The sequence below is a fragment of the Diceros bicornis genome, chromosome 1, assembly GCF_020826845.1.
Source record: "Diceros bicornis minor isolate mBicDic1 chromosome 1, mDicBic1.mat.cur, whole genome shotgun sequence".
In the NCBI taxonomy this organism is placed as follows: Eukaryota; Metazoa; Chordata; class Mammalia; order Perissodactyla; family Rhinocerotidae; genus Diceros; species Diceros bicornis.
The window spans coordinates 5,714,295-5,735,288 of record NC_080740.1 but is presented as its reverse complement, the minus strand read 5'-3'; the positions used below and the strand labels follow the sequence as shown (position 1 = coordinate 5,735,288).

The following is a 20,994-nucleotide window of genomic DNA, read 5'->3' as shown; positions in this document are numbered from 1 at the left end:
CCCCACATTCACATACAGAGAGGGGAGCCACGATCTTGTGTTCTATTTCTTTTTTTAAAAAAAAAAGTATTTACAACTGGAAGCATCTTTGCCAATTTTTAAAATATAATATTTTCTGGCATTGGAAACAAAATTTCAAGATAAGACAGCAATTCTTCTTTGGAAAGCAAGCAACCAACCAAAGGTGACCACATCATTTCCCTCTCTATAGAACACTACCACTTGCAAAGGAAATCCATCTGTGAATGTTCTAAGATCAAATATCAAATAGTCACTTCACATCTTCCATGGCTCTCTTCTGCTCTATTTTCAAGGGCAAGGAATGCTTTGGACAACTTTCCATCTCACATATTTTCTCTCTCCCCAAATACATTTTCTACAATTCTCATTATATTTTGGCTTTTCTGACCAATTACTATTTCTATCATCCTGGAGAACTAAGAAATAACTTTTAATTCAACTATAATCCAATACGGACCTGACAAAAATATGCCACCAGCTATTGTTGAGAGACAAGTATCAGGGGTTGACTTAAGTTTGCTATAGCTTTATATTTGTAAGTCAAACAGATACCAAAGCTTTAAAAATATGTAGCACCTGAAACCCTAACAGGATGCTTACCTTTCCTCAAAACAATAAAATATATATCAAAACCACCTAATATTTTAGTGCCTTTTTTGCAGCCACATTGCATTATTGATTTATATTGAGTTTACAGTCAACTAAAACCTTAAACCTCTTTCCTACATACTATTGTCAAACTTTACCTCCTTTTAAAAAGATTACCCCCTTGGCCCGGCCCTGTGGCTTAGCGGTTGAGTGCACGCGCTCCGCCACTGGCGGCCCGGGTTTGGATCCTGGGCGCGCACCGACGCACCACTTCTCCGGCCACGCTGAGGCCACGTCCCACATACAGCAACTAGAAGGATGTGCAGCTATGACATACGACTATCTACTGGGGCTTTGGGGGAAAAAAAGGAGGAAGATTGGCAATAGATGTTAGCTCAGAGCCGGTCTTCCTCAGCAAAAAGAGGAGGATTAGCATGGATGTTAGCTCAGGGCTGATCTTCCTCACACACAAAAAAAGATTACCTCCTTGTTCCTCAAGAGAACATTTCTCTCTCTAAATCTTCTGTTCTTACTTTCCTGCGGGTGTCTCTCTTGACCTTTATTTTTAAAGAAACAAAAGAAAACAAAACAAAAATACTACTCTATTCTTCTAAAAGCACAGCACATTCAGTATCTGGAGTCCTGCCATTTAACATCTGGATATCTCTCAAGTTGAAATTCAACTTGGTGAAATGTGCTTTGCTTAAACAATTTTGAAAGAAAATAAAAAATTTGGTTCCATAGATGCATACTTCTGTATCTCCTCCTCACCTCTGTCCTCAAGCTATATTCTTTAAAGTCAACTATTTTTCTTCAAGCTGAACTCTTGAGTGTTGGAGGCAATAATGGAGCTACTAAGTGTTTCTATCTCACCCCAACTTTTACTAGGGATAAAGAAAAAGACCTAGGATTTTCACTCAGTGGAAAATTTTTACTGGAATTAAGCCACAAAAGGTAAAAAGAAAAAAATTTTTTTTCAGAAGAAAAATTACTTAACAAAGTAGCCACAAGATTCCTCAATCCTTAAAGAATGTAAAACAGTTATCAAAGCAACAGCATTATTTAAATACCATTTTCAATCTTCTAATAAGAAAGATAGGCAAAGGCACCCTTTTATTACGCAACAAGGATTTCTTTTGGAAAGGCATGTCGATGGATGTTTGGTTCAAAATGTAGTGGTTAAAATCGTTAATGCCAAGCTAAACTTTCAATTCAAGACACAGTAGGGCAGCCACAATAGTGGCTACAAACTCCAAATAAATGTGTCAGTGATCAAATACCAATAAATTACACCACTCTAATGTCAGAAACATCTCAGCTCTTGAATTGTGTATGACACTGCCTGTTGCATGGGCAATGCCTTTGTCTTTCATTTCACCTGACAGCAGAGCTCTGGATAAGCAGATTGGGAACACAGATACCTTGAATTCAGCTGCATTCCTCCAGGGCCTACTGTATTCAAAGCACTACAGTGACTCAAAAACAATGGTGGAGGGAAAACAGTCTTTACCATTAAATAACATAGTCCAGTTGGTAGGGGAGGGAGAGGCAAGTACAACACAATGTTTAACACAAACCATTAGAACAAATGTCAACAAAAAGCTATCAACAATGTGCTATGATAGAGATAACTTCTGATTTCAAGAAACAATTGCTTCTAAGATTTCTTGGAGTGTGGGCCACCTGATGCAGATGATAGAGAAACTGAGGTGGGAGGGGGCAAAGACAAAGGTTTTTGGCCAGGGGAGTGAGCCTGTCAGGGCTCCATTTCAGGAATATTAATCTGAGGGCAGCATGCAGGACAGGCTGGGAGTGGGTAGACCAAATGTGAGCAGCTAGCATACTGGCAGCTGGAAAAAGACAGAAAGTAGACACGGAAAAGCTCATCCACAGAGCTAGCAAAAGATCAGGTGTGGGGTGAACGACAGGGGACTTTCAAATGTGATTGACGTTTTAGGACCTGGGGTCAGAATTTAAAAAATGAAGGAAACCCTGAAATTGGAGAGAAAGGCTTGAGGATTCGCTTAAAAAAAAAAAAAAAAAAGGCTTTTTTGGAGCCGTTTTAGGTTTACAGAAAAATTAAGGGAAAAGTACAGAGATTTCCCGTATACGCTTTGCCCCCACCTCCCAGCTTCCCCTATTATTAACATCTTGCATTAAGGTGGGACATTTGTTACAACGGATGAGCCAATACTGAGACATTATTATTAACTAAAATCCATAGTTTACATTAGGGTTCAATCTTGGTGTTGTACATTCTATGGGTTTTGACATATGTATAATGACATATATCCATTATTAACAGTATCATACAGAATAGTTTCACTGCCCTAAAAATCCTGTGTTCCATCTCTTCATTCCTCTGTCCCTCCCCCTGAGTCCCTGGCAAACACTGATCTTTTTCCTGTCTCCATAGTTTTGCCTTTTCCAGAATTCATATAGTTGGAATATGTAGCCTTTTCAGGCTTAGCTTTTTTAGGTGCCAGCTGGCCCAATAGCTTCCTCTGACTCTTTCACTGTGTCACATCAATACTTCTGTGGCTTATTGGAAAGATGAGACGTTAGTGAACTTCAGTGTCACAAATGTGCTTTATAAGGGATTCTAGCAATTTTAAACACACTCACAAACCAATGTAAGTGTCTTAATATGCTAGATTTTACCACTGTTCCTGACCACCATCCCTATAAAGAGGAATGCCTTGATGGCAGACAGACCTGGTGTAAAGGTCCTTCCTGCCCCCACCCTGAGCAAGCTAATCTCTGAAAACTCAGGGTTTTTAAAAATGTATTTCAGGAACGATACCATATTCCTCAAAGGAGTGTTACAAGGACTAACCAAGACAATATGCTTAAAATAGTTAACACGGTGCCTGACAGAGAGGAAGAACTCAATAAATAGTAACTATTAACTGTTTTATGATCCTTAAGTTTTCTACCAATGAAGAAGCACTAAAATGAGCCAAGGCTATGAGAGTTCAAAGGTAACGTTTTATAAAACACATATACATAGAAAATAGTTATTAGAGAGAAAACACTGCAATCGTTAGGAAAAATATTTTTTAATGAAAATTATGACATAGACTTTTTTTTTTTTTTTTTTTTAATATTTTCAGCTTGGTCCTTTTATTTATTTATTTATTTTTTGGTGAGGAAGAGCAGCCCTGAGCTAACATCCATGCCAATCCTCCTCTTTTTGCTGAGGAAGACTGGCCCTGGGCTAACATCCGCACCCATCTTCCTCTACTTTATATGGGACGCCGCCACAGCATGGCCTGACAAGCGGTGCATCAGTGCGCGCCCGGGATCCAAACCCGGGCCACCAACAGCAGAGCGCCCGCACTTAACTGCTACGCCACAGGGCCGGCCCTGACATAGACTCATGATGAGTCTAGAAGTTGGAATAGCCACCCCTCAGTTAAGGTTTGGTAACATTTGAGAAGCAGTTCAGTTTCACAGTAGTTCTAATTAGCTTTTTTCCTTGCCTAATTCAATAGATGGTATCACACCTTACAGTTTGGTTTCTCTCGAGACTGACAACAAGAAGCCCAAGTTCTCTCTTAAAGGTCACCAATAAAGAGCAATTAAAAGGTTTCAGTTTCATGGAATGGGAAGTTAGCTACTAAAGCAGAAAAGTTAGCATGCATCCATGCAGGAGGAACCGGGAAGACACAGAGCCCCAGGGGTGCTAGGGGTTTCTAAGTTTCCCTCCGATGACACAGAGCCTTATACAAAGTGTGAGCTCCACACTTGAATTCCTCTTACACTCTCTGTGTTTGCATATCCCAGCAACTATCCTGGGATAGGATTCAGGACTCCCTCCTTCAATAGCAAATTCTATCTTTTGTCTAATGGTCAAGTTTCACTAAAATTTTTGTCTTCAAATAGTTTGTCTTTCTAACTCTGACACATAATGAGAATGAGAATTAGAAGAATCCATTCCAAAACACCCTAGAGATGATCTGAACTGTGATATGTTCCTGCCCTAAGGCTTTCTATAAAAGGACCATATACTCATCATTTCTATATGTTCATTTAAGGAAGACACTTCTTTATTGCAGTTACCAATACTACACTGGAAAACTTTCCAAATGATTTAACATTCAATCATATAGAGAAAGATGAGAAAATTAATCATTTAAATCTATTCAATGTAAAAAAGGAGCTCTCTAAATACTATTTCCTGTAATTTTAAGACATGTTAGCAGCTCTTGGGAAATGTTTGGGGGGAAGAAGTTTATTATTCATTCTGTATTGTCTACCATGGGCAAAGCACTAAGGATCCATTTCTCATGTACTGTACTACGAATTATCTCATCTCTGCCCTTGGCACTCCCAAGTCTAGACACAAAGACAGTGAAGTAAGGACAAGGAATTTCAACACAAGGTGACAAATACTGTAATAGAGGTAGTCTATAAGGTATAATTGTCTTACTTTTCTCACTCAACATTATAATCATTAACATTTTCTGGTGTTATTATACAGTCTGTCTAACCATCATTTGTAACGTCTGCCTAACATTTCACTGACTGGCTAGATTAAACATGGTAAACATTTGTGTCATTTCCAATACTTCACTATAATAAGCGATGTTATGACAGGCAATGTGGCATTTACTGCTTCTAAGACTGCTTTCTCAGGTGAAGTTTAAAGAGAAACATTAAGGTCTTTTATACTTATGTATATATTAAAATATATGTGTGTGTGTGTGTGTGTGTACATGCACACACCCTATCTAATTACCTAAAGGGTTCCCCACGACTGCAAACGATTGGGATACTCAAAACAGAGGGTGCAGGTGGGGGCCTTCTGCATGTGCATGTTTGTACTTTGTCTTATTAAATTAGCAGGTAAAAAATGCATCTGATTGGTTTTAGAGAAATGGGTTTCCATTTTGCAGAACTTACCATGTTGGAAGCTTATTAGTTTTACTTTTCTGTGACCTGTTCTTTGTCCACATAACTGTTAAGCTCTTAGAATTTTTCCTATGAACTTGTATGCATCTCACTGGATCTTTATTCAGTTCCAGGACTCGGTCTTTAGCTTTAGGGGCTCTGAAAACCACCCTCATATCAGCACCTCATGAAGGCTTCCCTTTCTCCAATTCCTGCCCTGTTTCCATCCTAGGACAGACTGGTGCTAAGTGTGCCCTACCCTGTGCTATGCCATTCTTCCTTCATTCCTTTTCCAGGTCAGTTTGGATCTTTCTCAAAAATCAGACACGCCCAAGGTTTATTTTGATAATATCTTACATATATAATCTAACCTGATTTTTCCTCTATTTTCCTCCCTACCTCCTAAGGTTGTTCTTCCCCAATAACAGTTAAGACTCTTTCTCTAAAAAAGAAGAGTCTACTGCTCCCCCAATCCTTTTCATAGGCAAACCCCATCCCCACTGTATGACGATGCTCATCTGCAGCAATGAACAAAGGCAGTACTCATTCTGCATCTGGCCTTCTCAAACTATGATCTCTAACTTTCTTGATCATATACTCCTACTAGTAAAAGTATTGTGAGCACACATACATTTATTTACAAATTATATACGTATATTAGTGTTTAGCAGAGTGGTTAACAGCACAGCTCTGGTGCCAGACTCCCTGGGTTTGACAGCCTACTGCTTATCAGCTGCATTAGCAGGTTACTAAACCTCTCTCTGCCTGTTTCCATATCTGTAAAATGGGGATAAAAGCAGTACTTCGTAATATTTTTATGAGGATTAACTAATATGTGTAAAGAGCTCAGCACAGCGCCTGACACATAAAAGAGCAACATAAGTGTTTGCTATTGCTGCTGTATACTAATATTGTCTACATTTTTAAAACAGACTCTTTCTTAGAGCAATTTTTGGTTCACAGCAAAATTGAGCAGAAGGCATCGAGATTCCCCACATACCTCCCCCATTCCCCCACTTGCACAGCCCCTCCCATTATCAACATTCCCCACCAGAGCGGTACATTTGCTACAATCGATGACCCTATATTGATCCATCATTATCACCAAAATTTATTTGACCCTACATTGACCCATCATTTATCACCAAAATATCACTATAGTTTACCCTAGGGTTCATTCTTGTTGTACGTTCTATGGGTTTGGACAAATGTATAATGACTTGTATCCACCACTATAGTATCATATATTTTCACTGCCCTAAAAATTCTTTATGCTCCAACTATTCATCTCTCCTTCCCCGTCCTAATCCTGGGCAACCACTGATCTTTTTACTGTCTCCATAGTTTTGCTTTTATCAGAATGTCACATAGTTGGAATCATACAGTATGTAGTCTTTTCAGATTGGTTTCTTTCACTTAGTAATATGTACTTAAGTTTCTTCCATGTCTTTTTATGGCTTGATAGCTCATTTCTTTTTAGCATTAAATAATGTTCCATTACCTGGATGTACCATAGTTTATTTATCCATTCACCTACTGAAGGACATCTTCGTTGCTTCCAAGTTTTGGTAATTATGAATAAAGCTTCTATAAATATCCATGTGCAGGTTTTTGTGTAGACACAAGTTTTTAACTCCTTTAGGTAAATACAAAGGAGCGGGATTGCTGGATTATATGGTAAAAGTATGTTTAGCTTTGTAAGAAACTGCCAAACTGTCTTCCAAAGTGCCTGTACCATTTTGCTTTTCCACAAGCAACGAATGCAAGTTCCTGTTGATCCACATCCTTGTCAGCATTTGGCACTGTTCCAAATTTTGGCCATTCTAACAGGTGTGTAGTGATATCTCCTTGTTTTAATTTGGAATTCCCTGATGACATATAATGTGGAATATCTTTTCATATGCTTATTTGCCATCTGTATATCTTCTTTGATGAGGTGTCTGTTAAGGTCTTTGGCCCATTTTTTTATTGGGTTATTTTCTTATTGTTGGGTTTTAAGAGTTATTTATGTATTTTGGACAACAGTCCTTTATCCAATGTGTCTTTTGCAAATATTTTCTCCCAGTCTGTGGCTTGTTTTCTCATTCTCTTGCCAGTGTCTTTTGCAGAACAGAAACTTTTAATTTTAACCAAGTCCAGGTTATCAATTATTTTTTTTCATGGATCATGCCTTTCGTGTTGTATCTAAAATGTCATCGCTGAACCCAAGGTCATCTAGATTTTCTCCTGTTATCTTCTAGGATTTTTGTAGTTCTGCATTTTACATGTAGGTCTGATCCATTGGGGTTAATTTTTGTGAAGGGTATAACGTCTGTGTCTAGATTCATTTTTTGCATGTGGATATCCAGTTGTTCAAGCACTGTTTGTTGAAAAGATCATCTTTGCTCCATTGTGCTGCTTTGCTCATTTGTCAAAGATCACTTGACTATATTTATGGGATCTATTTCTTGGCTCTCTATTCTGTTCCACTGATCTATTTGTCTATTTTTTCACCAATACCACACTGTCTTGATTACTATAACTTTATAGTAAGTTTGAAGTCGGATAGTGTCAGTCCTCCAACTTTGTTCTCCTTCAATATTGTGTTGGCTATTCTGGGTCTTTTTATTCTCTCTAAAGTTTAGTTTAAACCTAAACTTTAGAATTAGGTTGTCAACATCCACAAAATAACTTTCTGGGATTTTGATTTTGATTGCATTGAATCCATAGATCAAGTTGGGAAGAACCGACATCTTCACAACATTGAGTCTTCCTATCCATGAACATGGAATATCTCTCCATTTATTTAGCTTCTTCTTTAATTTAGTTCATCGGAGTTTTGTAGTTTTCATCATATAAGATCATCTATATATTGTTAGATTTATACCTAAATATTTAATTTTGGGGGATTTTAATGTAAATAGCATTGTGTTTTTATTTCCAAATTCCACTTGTTCATCACTGGTATATAGGAAAGCAATTGACTTTTGTTTATTAACCTTGTAGGCTACAACCTTGCTATAATCATTTATTAGTTTCAAAATATTGTCAACATTTTTGCTAAACCAACAAAAGAAAATTTTAAGAGGCAATAAGTAAAAAATAGATGTTCTAATATTTTCTTTTCACTTTCCACGCTGGAGCCCACTGTTTTTGTCAATTGTAGACTCCAGCTTTCTTAACTGTTAGATCAAATACAAATAGGGTGGATAGATGTGTGTCTGATGGTCAATATTTTTTCCATTAACTTCAAGTTTGAGATAAATAGATGCCACTGCTTTCTAGGGAAAGATAGTAGTATTTATGAATTGCCCACTAAGTGCTAGAAGCTTTCACCTGTTGGGCACAAGAAACTTACTGGCAGTGAACTAGATGTATTTAGATAAATGGTGGGGATGAGAGTGAGGAGGTGACAAAGAGGAAATAAACTAGTCCTTCCTCCTGCCCAAACACTAGGTCTCTTAGTTACTTTCTGTACAATATTTGAGCCAAGAATGGATGGAGGCCTCAGAGTGGCAGGAGCTTGAAAACCTGTAGCACTTTGGCGGATCACAGAAAACTATAGATACTTCCTGACTTCACACTGGTTACCTGCCCATCCCCGCCTGGTTGTTGGTAGTATAAACAGATGGCACTGAAGGTGCCTTAAGCTATTCTTAAGCTTCCAAGCCTACTACAGTGCATGGTACACAGAAAGTACTCAATTAATGTTTAAATAATAAGGCTATGCACATTTGTATAGTCAAGACCTCATTACATAACTAATGATGGTTCTTGTTAAAGTGTAGGGGTTGCTGAGCAGAGGGGCAATAGTGGGGGAAATGTTCACAAGAGATAGGAATCAAGTTGGGTCCCAGCACGGTGCTTGGAACATAATGGGTGGTCAACAGTACTTCTTGAGTGAATAAATGGAGTCCAAAAAGATAAGAACTAAAATGGTAGAGAGGAAAGGAGCTCAAAGCTCCTTTGGATTAAAAGCTACATGCCCAGAGATCAGGAATAAACGCATGTGGCTCCGGAGGACAGACCATCTCAGGAAGCAGTAGAGGGTGAACGTCAGAGTCTTGGCAGCAAATTCTGCTGATCCAGTTCTACAGTTCCCCAAGCTTATTCATGAAGAGATTTTTCTTTTTTTTTTAATAAGAAACTACCCTAAGGAAATCCGCACCTGTAAAATGCAAGTCTCTTCAAACCCTCCCTCAATTTCCCTTATGAAAAGAAGCCCTGCTCCTTTCTCCTTTTATCATAGATTTATTATTAAGGAAATCTAACAGCAGTAAACATTTCTTCCTTGAGAAAGCCAGAGAGAGGAGCAGAAAGATCCTGGACTTGGATGACTCTCCAGCACTGGGGTGATTCCTCACTTCCAGAGTGGCCTTGCTTCCAGAGTGGCCTTGGCAAGCTCCTTAAGTAATCTGAGCACTGTTACGAGGATGAAATGAGATGATGTATGTATGATGCCTGGCACAGTGCCTGTCATTCCTTCATTCACTCAACAAATAGTTGTCATGTGCATACCTTGTGTGGGACCCTGCTCCAGGCACTGAGCATAGGCTTTGAGCAAGGACACAGTCCTTATTCTGATGGGACTAAATTTCTTCTGAGGGAGCCAGGCAGGCCCCAAGAGCTTATTCCACAGAGACCAACCTCATCTGAGCATCAAGAAGAGGTTCCTCTAAGGACATGGCCCTTAACATGAAATCAGAAGGATGATGGGCAGTAGTCAGGAAGAGAAAACTTTAGCAACTGGGGGCTTGTGCGAGGGCTCTAAGGTGGGAAGGGTCTACCCAGAGGCCCAGTGTGGCTAGGAGCAGGGTGGCGGCTGGAGATGAGTGAGTGAGACAAGGACCAGATCATGCTGGGCTTTTAGAGCCCTATTAAGGATAGAGATTTAGGAGTCAGAACTGATGAATGTGAGCACTACTGAGTATAGAGGGTGAGGAAGAGACAGTCGTGTCGACTCTGGGCTGTGAAGTTGAGAGGATGATAGTGCTTGTGATGTGAAGAGGACACGGAGGAGGCCAAGTCTGTGATTCTGTTGTTGGGGGAAGGGCTGTTCCCCCAACAGGTTGGGGCTGTTAGAAAGTCATGAGTCTAGATCTGAACATTGATAGCTTACAGTAGTACCCAGAAGAGGAGAATGCTGAGTTTGCAATGACATGGACAGACCTGGGACTCAGAGAAGTGGCTAGGCTGGAGACACACATTTGGGAGTCATCAAGGAATCTCAGCCACATCCATCTCTACCACAGAGAAAGTCCAGATGGAGGAGAGAAGCCAGCCCAGAACCAAGTCTTAGAACCTGACCATTTACACGTTGATTACACAGAGTAGCACACAAATTTGGGAGAGTGACAGATGAATGGTGACAATAACAAGGATTAGGAAAGCAAAAAGGACCTTGTGATGGATAACCCAAGCAGTGGAGAGACAGTAACTCATTCCCTTGTCCTCCTCACTTTGAAGGCACTCAGCTGAACTGAACCCCAAGATTTTGCCTGCCCCCCAACTAGGATAAGAGTCATCAAACCACAGTCAGTGGCGGAGGCGGACGAAAGGCAAGGGTAGAAGGAACACCTGAGTCGGCCTGATCCTGGACATTGTCCTGATGTTGTTTGGGTGACGCACGCTCCCCTGTCAGCACATGCTGCTCTAAAAGTCAAGGCCACTGCCTAAGTCAGTGCCAGCTCTATCATTCAGGGATTCAGCAGCTTTAGCAGGCCAGTTGGAAAGAACCCAGCAATCGGATCAAGTCTTGGGGGACACAAGATTCTAGGCAGACATCTCCAAACAGCACCAACCAACAGGAGGATTCCTGCCCCCATGAAAGGATACCAGTCTCACTTGAAATAAAAGCCGCCCATGGGACTTCCTTGCTAACTAAGACTCCACACCAATACAGGAAGGCACGGCATCAAAAGTCAATCTGTATCAAAGTGAAATTAATTGAGATCTTAAAAATAAGAAAATCGAAAATTTAATAATAAAATTAATTTAAAAAAAGTCAATCTGAACTTCACATTAGGTTTACTATGTTTAGGAGTAACTGCTCATAAGAATACGTTCTGATATTCTCCAGCTTTTTAAAATGAAACAAATCATTTCATACTTCAGACAAGAAGTCAGGACACATTAAGCTATTTTTGTGTTGCATCATTCCCACAAAGTTTTGAAAAACCAATTTTAATTCAAGCATGACTAACTGAACTAAAACTGATGACGGCATTACTTAGGCTGGACGCCTGCAGTGTAAGAATTCAAACATATATGCCAGTGGTGACCACTTCCTCCACCCCTTTTATTGTCCTCAGCAAGTGGTGGTGACTGCTGGCGTTTAACGGCTATTTGAGAAAATCCTCACGGTGTTTGCTATTCACTGGTCGCAGGCAGTGAATTTCCACACCTAGAAAAGACACTGTAGCAAAGCTGAAGGTGATGCTTATACAAACCAACACTTTGATGAGCTGAACCTCCGCTGCCTCACTAAATGTAACAAGAGCTACATCGCAACCCGTAAGAACTAAAAGTCTCTTACAGGAAGGGTGCTTTTCCACCTCAACAAATACAGCCTTTATTCACATTCTATTTCTCTGGACTTCTTCGAGTTCACGGAATATAACCAGGGATTCCACAGTGACTCTACCTACAAAATATAATGAGCAACTGCATCTGTGCCAAATCGAGTCTCCGCGCTTTCTACACATAAGCAGCACAATTTCTGAGTCAACTCTGAGCTCGACGTTGTCGCTGCTGCGGCAACCATAGCAACCATTTCATTCTTCTAGACTCAACAGGGCAATTTCTCCATGGGCAAAGCAAAGGAGGAGAGCGGCTCCCTCCCAGGTTGCACATAATTACAGATGCACAAGTGTAAAGCAGGCAGCAGGAGGGCTACTCAGGACATAAAAGCTTAGACTTTACTCCACTGCAGCCTGGGGCGGGGCGCAGGACTGGATGACCCAACACAACAGGCCCTCCAAATAAAAGCAGACCTTATACATGCAACACTGTTCCAATGATCAAGAAATCATTCTCTTTTTTTCACATTTCTTGTTGAAGTTTGCCTTCATTTGGATTTTTCCAGCACCAGCACCATCTAAAAACTAGACCTAGTCATTTGTGTTACTCACGCTTGGAATTAGGGAGAAATACTACATTTAATGGCCAATTCCTGAAATGTGCATTCCACTTCCAATATAGCCCATAAGGCAGCCTGGCAGGGGTAGAAATGGCAAGGAATTTGGATACAGACTTGCACTCCAATCTCAGTTCTGTTGCTTATTATATCACCTTGGCAATTTACTTAAATATTCTGAACTCAGTTTCCCCACCAGTAAAAGGAGGAAATACTACAGCTCACAGGGTGCTATAAAATTAAATCAGATGAATATTTAAGGCTGAGAGCCTGGCATATATTAAGTTACGAGAAGCAGTTATAAGGATAAGGCTAGTCCACGATCTGTGATCACTTTAAGCTCCAAGGATAAGAAAGCAACCTAAAATAATGACTTGATACGAAAATGCTTATGACAAAGTAGGAAAAAGAACACAATATGGAACTACATAAACAGAACTTAGTTGATTTTGGAAAATGAAATAAATGAAGAGTGAGGCACACAGGGGTTCACAGACACTGGCAATGTTCTAGCTCTTTAATTGGGTGATGGGTACCCACATATTTGGTATTCGGTAAGCTGGGCATATGTGTTGTGTACTTTTGCAGGCATGAGAACATTTCCCACAGAAAAATATCTAAAGCTAAAAAAAAAGAGAGGGAGCAAAGACACCAAAATGTCTTATTTCTATACAGTAAGCTTGTCAATAACATTTATTTTCTTTTTATGCATTTCCATATTTTCTAAGCTTTCTATAACAAGAAAAAAATATTTTGTTATGACAACACTACACTGACAAGTCCTTAGCTGGAGACACAGGCTGGCTTTGGAAAGACGACACTCCATTTCTCAGGCCACTCCCTCCACCAGTGAGCAAACGCAGCCAGTCTAACCAGCGTTTGCATTCACCTTTAATCAATGAGGAGATGTCCACACTCAGGAAGTAGGGACATGCAACAGAAGACAGTGAGACAGGTGCTGCTAGGTTATTAACATTTGATTTTTGACTGCGCGCTTATCTTCTCAGTGACAACTCTGTGAGGCACCTCTTCTTATTCCTGTTTTCAGGGAACTTAGCAAGTTTAAGCAACTTGTCCAAGAGTGAAGCTAGGTTGGAAAGCAGACTAACTCTTTTGCATTCCTTGATACTGTCTTATCTTCAAATGCAGCCCTGTCATCAAATGTGTGCATGTATATGTATGACGTCATGCTTTTAAAAAACTGCACATGGGGCCGGCCTGGTGGCATAGTGTTTGGGTTTGCACGCTCTGCTTCGGGGGCCCAGGGTTCACAGGTTTGGGTCCTGGGCACGGACCTACGCACCGCTTATCAAGTCATGCTGTGGCAGCGTCCCATATGAAGTAGAGGAAGATGGGCACAGATGTTAGCCCAGGGCCAGTCTTCCTCAGAAAAGAGGAGGATTGGCAACAGATGTTAGCTCAGGGCTAATCTTCCTCACACACACACACACACACACAAAAAACCTGCACAGATAACATGCTATCGTATTTAAAATTTAAAAGAGCTCAAAAAAAAAAGGATAAATAATTTGGAAAAAAGATAAATAAAGGAGCTCAGAGAACTTTATTTTCTGCAGCATGTCTCGATTCTCATGCAGGAAGGCAGAGAGATCTCTCTCCTCTTAAAGAGCTGTCTTATTTTTGAAGGGGGAAGAGAAAAGAAGATCCAGAAACAGGGCGATGATGCTTTTAATGTGGTTTAAGAAGACATCTGCTTAGACGTCAAGGGGTAAAGCCTCTCTCCGATTCAAAGACAGAGGGTAGGAGCGAGGGCCCAGATGCTTACATTTCAGAAGAAACCTTTCTTGGCATACATGGAAAAGACAACAGACTTCATCACAGCAGGATATTCGTCAGTGTTTGCACACGAGATGGATTTCAGATACCCAGATCTAGTGGGCTTGAAGGAGACACACCAGGTAAGCCCAACGTCTAAGTTGTGAGAATAAGAGGAATGTGTCAAATCCAGCATAAATTGTATCAACAGCTGTCACTCACTGAGTGCTCCCCAGGGTTAGGGACTATCCCCCAATAACTATTTAAACCTGACAACCCCACACACACGTGAGAAAACAGAGGCTTTGAGGCTGAGCAGCAGCCCAAGGCCCGGACTATGGAAGAGCTAGGATCCAAACTGGCCCGCTGCCCCAGCACAGCTCGTTAACAAAAGGTGTCTGAGCTTTGCAACAAGGAAGCCTTGGCTCTTTTTCCATCTCTGGGACACGATCCTGGCAAGTCAAGTGATTAAGCCTTAGTTTCCTCATCTGTCAAACTGATGTAATACCATTTGCCTCAACTCCACAATCTGGATGCATTCACTCATTCAATCAAGAAGAGATATGCAAACATTCCGAAAAGTTAAACACTACACAAATATGCAGCATTAAGAATACGGGGAATGTGAAGATATTTGTTTATCCAACCCCGTGTTCTGGCAAACAACTGGCCCAACAGAATGCTGAAGCTTCTCTCTACTCTGAACTCTAACACATGCGCCATGCACAGCCAGAACACATGTGGCAAGGACTGCACGGTCTCTTAGGTGAGAGAGTTGGGCGGTTTGGTTTTCCCTCATACAGGAGTTCCACACTGTATGAAGGCCCATGACTTGATGCTTTGCTAAGTTTGGTCAGTCGGCGAGACACTTAGCAGGAGCAGAGTAACTGAAAGTTATAAAATATTCCAGAGTCTAATCTTCAAGACTTGAACCTGCAGCCACTGGAAGCACCACAATGTGGTGGCCAGCACACCTGTTCACAGCAGGAATCAAGTCCCCACGCGGATTCATCAGGGCCTCCTACCCCTAGGTGAAAGGTGTGAGCGATCCCCCTTCCTCGCCCTCTGGATTACCAATGCACCTCCAAACAGCCCATTTGGCATTTCAGTAGGCTCATCTCAAACAGCAATCTCATTTGGGCTTTTATGATACTCATAAATTTCTTGCATTATTCATCAACATTTCCTTTACGAGGAGAGTTGACTAATCATAACAACCGAGTGAGCCTGAGGAGGCGGGGCCCAGCAGAGAACCAGAAGTGCCACACTTCTTGCTGGAGGACGCCAAGTCAAAAGCAAAACAAGTGGCTTTTTTTCAATCTGGAGAACAAACGAAAGCTTGAAGCTTAACAAGGAATCTGGGCGAGACAAAGCAATGTTTATTTTCACCAAATGAGTACTTATTATAAAGACTGCACAAATAATAAAAGAAAAAAGTCACACATTTTAGAAAAGATTTTTAAAAATCACGTTTGAAGTGATATTTCAATTACCATTACTTACAAAATAATCAGTCCTGAGACCTCGAAAACTCGCTGGGTTGGGAGATGTCAGATAACCAAGTTTTTCAAGGGAAAGAGCTGTGTCCTCCCGTGCCAAACCACATGAAGGCAGTGCTATCAGCCTTTAACAGTTAATATTTTTATTTATTTATTTTTTTGCGAGGAACTAACATCCTGAGCTAACATCCCTGTTAATCCTCCTCTTTTTGCTGAGGAAGACCGGCTCTGAGCTAACATCTATTGCCAGTCCTCCTCCTTTTTTTTTTCTTTTTCCCCCAAAGCCCCAGTAGGTAGTGGTATGTCATAGTTGCACAGCCTTCTAGTTGTTGTATGTGGGACGCGGCCTCAGCATGGCCAGAGAAGCGGTGCATCAGTGTGCACCCGGGATCTGAACCTGGGCCGCCAGTAGTGGAGCGCACGCACTTAACCACTAAGCCACGCGGCCAGCCCAGTTAATGTTAATTTAATATTGTTATTAAATAATAATTTAATATTGTTTAATATTAAACAAGCACAATGTGGCTTCATCTTGCTTTCCAATCAGTGTCATTAAGATAGAAGCCAATATTTGTCTCAACCATATCACTTTCTAAAAGAGTGCATTTGCTTCTGTGTTTGAAACACATGTGAATGGGGACACCATTTGCAGCCAACAGACCCCTCCACGTGATCTCCCTCATGGTGTTCACACCTTTGTGGAATCTCCTCCCCTGGGGTGTGGGCAGGACCTGTGATTTGCTCAACAGAAGATGGCACAGGTGACAGCCTGCCATTCCTGTGATCACACTGTGTTATGTAAGGTTCCATCTTGCTAGAGGGTTTGTGCTTGTCTGTCTTTCTCTCCCCACTTGCTGGCTTTGAAGAAGCTGCCGTGAATCCTACCACCCCAGGAAAGAGCTGCCAACAACCACGTGAGCAGGGCGGTTGATGCTTCCCTGGTTGAGCCTCCAGATGAGAACCCAGGCCAGTCACCATCTGACGGCAGCCTCCCGAGACCCCAAGTAGAGGATACACTTAAGCCATGGCTGGACTTCTGACCCACAGAAACAGTTAGATGCTAAATGTGTGTTGTTTTAAGCTGCTAAGTTTAGGTAATAGAAAACTAACACACCATTACCATAGTCATTCTCTGTAAAATGAGTAAGCATTCCTAATTAACAGTTTTCAAGTTTGGTTCCCTGGAAGGAAATGCCATGTTCCTCCTGAGAGGTTTCTCCGCATAAGAAGAGCCACCTGTTCACTGAGTCCTACTCTGGACCAAGTGCTTCATACACACTACTCTCATTGTTCCCTACAACAGTCCCATGAGGACATGGACAGTTAATATACCCATTTTACAGATGGGAAAGCTGGAGGTCCAGTGCCCCAAGTCCAACAGCTACAGACATGATCCTGGCCCAGGACCATCTCACTGAGAAGTCCTTGGTCCTTCTCCTGTTCCACACTGCCTGTTTGCTTCTGTTTTAACAACCTATAAAATAGTACACGTTAACATTCAGAGCATTTTATCAAACTGCTTTTCCTTGTTTAATCACTGGGGAAGGACCTTTAAATGAAAAGGCATCATTAAGGCCTTATAGGGATGGATATTCTATTAAGTAACTAAGACTTGCTCTCACTTCCATATACCATGCTTTGTATTATTAAATAATTTTTCCTGATTATAGAAATGATATTGGCCTATTATAAAAATTCAAGAAACTTTGAAAAGTGCCAAGAAGAACCATACATTTTGATCCAGCAATAAACAATTAACATTAAGCAAATTTCTAAATTTCTGAATACATTTACTGTAGATATTATTTTGCATGATTCTTTCAGTTTCACAATGTCATTAGACTTCATAAACTTAATTTTTAATGGCCAAAAATCCATCATTTGTGTTTACTTCATTTAATTAAACAGTCACTTATTCCTAGTCATGCAGGTTGCTTATAATTTCTCACTTTTGTAAATAATGTGGCAATACACATCCTTGTGGAAGAATGTGCTGAGTCATAAAAGTATTTGTTTTCAAATCATCCTCCCAAAAGATTTATGTATTACTTACACTCCCACATAAGAGGTATGAATGCCTGTTTCCCTTAATCCTAAAAGTGGCAATCATGTTTTAATCCTTGTCAACTTGATAGGTAAAATGGGATGCTTTTATAATTTGCCTTTCTTTAACAAGTTTGAACATGTTTCATATGCTTTTTTTTAAACATGAATTGTCTATTAAGTAGGCAAAAAAAAAAAATGCTCCAACTGACTGTTCTTTCCTTATTTACTTATTTGAAAGAGGCTCTTTGTATACTAAGGAGATTAATCTTTGTGTCTTACATATTGCAATTTTCCCTCAACTCTATCTTTTCTATCATAATTGATGCTCAGAAATTTTTAAAGAAAATTTTCTTACAAAGCAACCTAATAAATATTAAGGTGCAGAACTAAAGTCTAAAATAAGGATGCTCCATAGCCTGACTTGAGATAAAACAGAAGTTTACGACATATGTCCTTTGATAATTAATGTTCAAGTTTTCAGAATTACCAATCATCTCTTCCACGTGCAAGGCTCTGTCAGGTCACAAAATTCACTGAAAAATTCCCATGTGTCTGACACTGTACTAAGTGCTGAAGAAACAGAGATGAAGGTAACAAGTCTCTGCTCAAGCTTCTCACAATCAGTCTCAGGAGACAGACCATATGAGCAGTAAGTGCCACCTCTGAGACACTCAATCTGTGCAAACTTTTCCTTTCCTGATGTGAAGGCATTAGACAAGCTTTAAGCAGCTTGAATAAAACTTTAAAATTCTTTGTCCAAGTAGATACTGAAAGGAGCCGCAGTGGAAAATCTTCAGTGACGATCACCTAGGGCAAACACTCACGCCAGTTATTTAAGCCTCTTCCAGGCAGGCGAAGCCTCAGGATGCCCCCGTCACCCTCAAGAAGCTGTGTTCACAGGGACTCCTGACCCTAACCCTCAGGGGAGTGACCTCAGGAGGCTCGTCAGGCACAGCAGCCACGACCGGGTCATGTGCGGCCCCTTCCTGTCCCTAACGAGGGCTGCTCACCAGCCTCGGCATTCGGCTCTGCTCAAACACGGACGGCAGGACTTAGTTGTCTGGATTCTCTCCCAGGACTTGGAAACGGAAATGGGGGAAGGACTGGTGAGTTAGAAGAAAGGACTCAAGTAGAAAGTATCACAAGAAATCAGAGGGAGCTGCTTTAACGGCAAAGGCCTGGGGTCAAGAATGCAGAACATGCTGCTGCTGGGGGAGGTAACTCACGCTGGACATTTCAAACCCCTTCACATTCCCAAACTCTGCTCCTGCCTGCCAGTCCCTGGGAGCCCAGCAAATCCCTCACTCAGCCCTCCATGATCCCAAACCTGAGCAATTCTGTCCCTTCAACCATAAAGAGCCTGATAGATCAAATGGATCAGCCTGTGCTCTGCCCAGCCAACTCAGGCCCTTGGATGCAGCTCACTGCTAAACCATCAAAGGAACTTTTTTTCCACCATGCAAAAGCATGCAAGTCCAGAAGAGACCATTCATGCCCTAGGCTGGTGCCTCTGAGTACAGGTTAGACCAGTGTTACACAACCACATTTTCACTATCGCCCCCAACCCCAGGAGTTTTTTAGATTTTTCCTTCTAATTGCCGTCTCATGAAATTTGAATGCCATGCTAGCTACTTGTATATTTATTTATGTACTGTGTGTATATCTGTCCTTTATACATAAAGATTTTTCTTGGCCTCCCAACTATAATCAATCAATCAATAAAAAGGTATAAAAACAGCTCTAGAAAAAAGGAACTCGCCTATTCACAGGGAAAAAAACCCAACAACCAAAACACTACTCTCACAGTCTTCATGGAACCTTTCCAGAGATCCCAACTCACCTTTGGAACTTACTTACAAGATGGCAGGCTAGCTCATTAAAAGTTTTCCAAGGTTTGCACATCTCCAAGTTCTTGATTATGATTTTTTGAATTTCCTTCAACAGTTTTTTTTGATGGAGGCGGCGGAGTGAGTATGTATGATTGTGTCAATGCATGCATGCATAGGAGAAAAACAGGTTAAGTGACCAAAAAATAAAAAGTCCTAAAACTTTTGTGGTCCTTTTATGCAATTATTCTTTCTACATCTTGTATTCATACATACAAGATGTTTGAATACAAGATGTTTGTTTAATTTTTTGGGGTGTGAGTGTGTGTGTACATTTTGCTCCAGAATTAAGAGTAACGGAACGGTAACAGGCATCAACAATTGTGGGGGTAACTGAAATATTCCCCAAGACAGAGATGATGGCGAACTCATCACTGTTGTCAGGAATCATTGCAATGCATGCAGGGAATGTAAGCCAGAGAAACACAGAACCTTATCTTCTAGCATTGCCAGATTTTTATAGTGAAGTCCATTTCTGCCTTCCAGATCACAAATCATCTATGATATAATACAATTGGACTATTTTGCCAAGTGTTTCTTTTATTTGAAAAGCTGCCTTCGAATTTTCTTCTCTACTTACTGTACATATTTCATAAAACTTGGCTCTAAAAATCTCAGAGAAAGTGGGTCATTTGAGGAAAACAAACAAAAATTGGTTGAAATACATAGGAAATTTAGATCATGACAGGATCAACTATTCTTTCCCATGACCAAAACCCATTTAACAGGGGGAAAAGAAAGTTATTTAACTAGGCCTTATGAGTGATAGCAGATAAGTCATGATTCATTCAACAAATATTTATTAGCTTCTACTTTGTACCAGGCACTTTCTAAGCAGTTGTGATGCATCAATTAACAAAACAGATGAAGATTCCTGCCCTTAAAGAGCCTACATATGGGGTGGGGGGAGGCAGTGTGGAGAGGTCGGACAAGAAACGATAATAACAACAGTAATAATAATAACAACTGATATATTATGTTTAAAGGCAATTAACGTCATGGACAGAAAAAGGTAGAGGAGGTTCAGAGGGATGGGGAGGGCTAGGTGTGGGGTTTGGGGACAGGTTGCAATTTTAAATAGGGTGGTGGGGTGACCTTTGAACAGCCTTCAAGGAAGTGAGAGGTTAGACATGGAGACACGCAGGGGCGAGGCCTCAAGGGGGAACGTTCC

At 40.7% G+C, this 20,994-nt stretch overlaps 1 protein-coding gene across 1 annotated transcript in view; it reads right to left on the bottom strand.

Annotated features, from left to right (window-relative positions):
- Positions 1 to 20,994, bottom strand: part of IQGAP2 (IQ motif containing GTPase activating protein 2) — a 261,521-nt gene that overhangs the window by 168,091 nt on the left and 72,436 nt on the right. The gene's annotated exons all lie outside the window — the stretch shown is intronic.